The sequence below is a fragment of the Nanorana parkeri genome, unplaced genomic scaffold, assembly GCF_000935625.1.
Source record: "Nanorana parkeri isolate BGI_ZX_2015 unplaced genomic scaffold, ASM93562v1 scaffold465, whole genome shotgun sequence".
Classification (NCBI taxonomy): domain Eukaryota; kingdom Metazoa; phylum Chordata; class Amphibia; order Anura; family Dicroglossidae; genus Nanorana; species Nanorana parkeri.
Genome location: NW_017306733.1, coordinates 1,130,806 through 1,134,781, shown reverse-complemented (window position 1 = coordinate 1,134,781; position 3,976 = coordinate 1,130,806). Strand labels below are relative to the sequence as shown.

The 3,976-nt window shown below is 45.3% G+C and overlaps 1 protein-coding gene across 1 annotated transcript in view; it reads right to left on the bottom strand.

Annotated features, from left to right (window-relative positions):
* Positions 1–3,976, bottom strand: part of ZC3H18 (zinc finger CCCH-type containing 18) — a 71,279-nt gene that overhangs the window by 21,524 nt on the left and 45,779 nt on the right. The window lies entirely within an intron of this gene.

Genomic DNA, 3,976 nt, shown 5'->3' with positions numbered 1-3,976 from the left:
ACATACACACACACACAGGAAACGAGAGAGATGCAATTACCAACATAAAATACGTAATAAACCATTGAACACGTATGCCTCCATTCCCCTGCAAGGGAAGTGTTCGTAATATAGTCCTCACCTTTACAAACTGGACTACCACTACCGGCTTGAACAGATTAAAAAACGGGGGAACAGATTTAGGATCCCAACTCTTATAGGAGAACTATGGGGTCAGTGTTTTCCCCCATAGTTCTCATTAAGGTAACGGGAGGACACAAACTAGCGTCCTCCCGTCACCCTAAGCTCAGTATATAGGAGAGCTACAGCTCCCGGTATACTGAGACGCCGCAGCCGGAGCGGATCCCGACTTAGATGACGGGATCCGCCCAGCTGTGTGAGTGACAGCTGGCTCTGCCTATCTAGAGGCAGAGCCAGCTGTACCCGCCCCTCCCCCGTCCGTTCCGCCAGTCAGCGCTGGTGGATCGGAGCAGGGAGAGGGAAATCCAGCCGTGACAGGATCGACAGGTGAGCGAACCCGGTATGTGTTCACTCACCTCCCGATCTACTGAGCCGACCTGTGGCAGTCTCATTGTCACAGGTCGGCTAGAACTATGAGGTGAGTGAAAAGCATTCACCTCATAGTTCTCCTTTAAGGGGAACATTGGTTACAAATGGGATGTAACAGTCCATGGCTCAAACAACTTGAAGATGGTGTATGGTTCCATGGCGACTGGTGAAGTTCCGACCTGGAACATGGAGTCGGTGCTTTAGATCAGTGGTTCTCAACCTGTGTAACCTCAGGACCCACATTTAAAATTGGTCATCAAGTCATGATCCAATTCGCAGTAGTGCGTGTTCCGGTGCCAGGGTGGGGGCGATCAAACTGTGGGTGGGGGGAGTGTTTGGGGTGCCATTTAAATGAATGGCAATGCGACGCACCTCCCACACCGGAACGCGCGATTGCATGGTACAGTGCATTATTCGCACAGGACTCTGATTTACGCACTGTACTAGTGTGAATGGGAACCTCAAAAAACACAACATGCAACCACAGACACAATCTCACACACAAATTTTTTTTTTTTAAGATCCACCCAGTCTCCCTACCTCACCGGAACTGGAGTGGATGCTCAGCCTGGGGTACAGTGTGGGCTGCTGTGCTGAAGCTCCATCCATATGTACATTTCTTGTACAACTCCCTTGTGTGTCCTGCAGAGCTGCCGGGAGCCAGAATGTGACGTCACTCCGGTCCAGGCACCTCTATACGGCACATGAGGAAGCTGTAAGCAATGTATGTATGTATGTATGTATGTATGTATGTATGTATGTATGTATGTATGTATGTATGTATGTATGTAGCTCCCTCGCAGCCATGGCCCCATCCTGTCCCACCTCAAGCGGACATTCAGCATGCATATTGTAAATGGCTGCTTGGCACGAGAACTGACAGTGCTGCTCTATGGAGAGGCAGAGGAGCCTCTCACCTAGAATGCCACGTCACTCCGGTCCAGGCAACTCTCCAGGGCATGTGAAGGAGCTGTAAGCAATGCGTGTATGGGTGGAACTCCCTTGCGACCATACCCCCAGCCCACCTCACTTAAAGCTGATACTTGCTGCCGGGCAGCATATTTTGAATGGCTGCCCTGTGCCAGTGCTACGCTAGGGGGAGACCGGAGGAGCCTCTGACCTAGCGCAGGGAAGGCACGCAGCCACCCGCTGAACATGGAGTCACGACCCACCAGTTGAGAACCACAGATGTAGAGGGTTGTAAGGATGAGGGAACACAAAACATCTGGGAGGGATTGCCCTAAAATCAGGAGATTTTGGATTAAGTTTATCAACTGGTCTTTACAGTCCTGGGTACAGGAAACCATAGAAGTCCATTATGGGACTCTCTTCAATCCGAATCCTTCTCATTGGACGAAAACCAAAGCAAAACTACTTTTACTTTTAAGGTCACCAAACTCTGGGTAGAACTTGGGGGGGTCTAGACTACCAATGATTGCTCAGTTAAAAAATAAAAAATAGAATGGCCTGGTAAACAAAGATGGCCGCCATGTTGGTCGACTCTATGAGCATATTTTTTAAAAGTTTGGACACCATGAACTACAAAACAAAATGTTCACCCATTTCTGTGTTTTCTGCTACCTGTGATGCAGGGGGGCTACTCTACCCTTGGGCCCAGCCCCCAATTTACATATAGTTTCATAGTACTTTAGGTTGAAAAAAGACACAGGTCCATCAAATTCAACCTTTGCGTGTGTGCGCATGCGTGTCTCTTGTCCGTGCATGTGTGTATAAGAGTCCATGTGTGGTCTAGTATTTAAGTGTACCTATACCCCTGTACATCACAGTTACCCTTTCCCTTCTCCCTGTTCTTGATCTTCCATCCCTCAATGGTGCACATTCCATATCCAGTCACATTTACAGTAGACATGTGCGATTCGTTTTGTTATGAATCGATATTCCTACGAATTTTCCTGAAATTCGTAGATTCGCAAGCATCCGAAATCCAAATTGCAGTTTCCGAATTTATATCCGAAATACGAAATTCCGTTAACGAATTTCGGATCCGAATTTCTTTGAAACGGGAACTAATATTACCCCTGTAAATGAGGTTGAAGAACATGACAAGATTTTTTTTTTTTATCCGAAATACGGATGCGCTGCTGCTGAGTCGCATTACAATACACAGGCAGGAAATACGAAATTCCGTTGACGGAATTTCGTTCCGTTACGAACATTCGTTATATTGAAGTTAAAAAGCAAAGTACATTTATATTGGAGTTGATGGTGGGTTTTTTTTATCCGAAATACGAAATTCGGATCCGGAATCTGTTAATGGAATTCGTATTTCGGATAAAAAAACAACTACCACATCGACTCCAATATTAACAAAAGGTATTTTTGCTTTTTAACTTCATCATAACGAATGTTCGTAGTTACAAAAATGTGCCGAAAGTAAAGAAAATTCGTATTTCGTACGAATCCGAATTGAGTTTCAGACACGAAATACGAAATAACGGATATTCCGAAACCGAACAAATTTTTTGACGGCGCACAAGTCTAATTTACAGTCCTATTCTAGGCTCATACATGATTATTTGAAGTCTAGGTGTGAATTCTGAACAAAGATGGTGGGGGTGGATGGGGTGGGGGGGTTGGGGTTAATTCCAAGTAGTCGCACTGGTCTTGTCCTATCCATTTGAAATGTGACTTTTATCAATGATATCAGCCTTTGCCTACCACGAGTTGCCTCGTTTTATTCCGCATTGGTTTACGGCAAACGGTAATCCTTCAATAAAACTTTATTGATAGAGAAAATATGTATTAAAAAGTTAAACAAAAAAAGGAGACAACAGCGCTCATAAAACAATAAAAGTGAGAACACAAACCAAGATTACGTAGGCCAGAATATTCCATCAATATCCAAGTCAATGGAAGAAGAAAAAAACAAGAAACATTGGCCAACCGTTCGGAACTTTCCAGCTCTCAGCGTGAACGGAACCTACACGGTGATCAGACTTTTCCAAGTCAATAAACTCCGGTGTATTTCCACCTTTGCAGTCACATTGGATAAAAAAAACACCTCCACGGGGTCTGTTGTGTGTTTCCATTGACACAGCAAACCTATATAAAGTTTTACGACATCTGTAGTTGTTCCTTTGGAGAAGGTTTACACATCGCACTCTACGTGCAGCTTCTATTGTTAGAAGGCGATATGAAGAGCAGGGACAACGGGAGGGAGGTTTTTTTTGTTTTAATTAAAAAGTGCAATGGGGGGAATTTATCAAAAGTGGAGCAGACAGAATTTGGAACAGCTGCCCGTGGCAACCAATCAGGTTCTCTCTTCAGTTAAGCCTTAAAGGAGAACTATGATTGGGGGGGGGGTGCTTTTCACTCACCTCATAGTTCTAGCCGACCTGTGACAATGAGACTGTCACAGGTCGGCTCAGTAGATCGGGAGGTGAGCGAACACATACCGGGTTCGCTC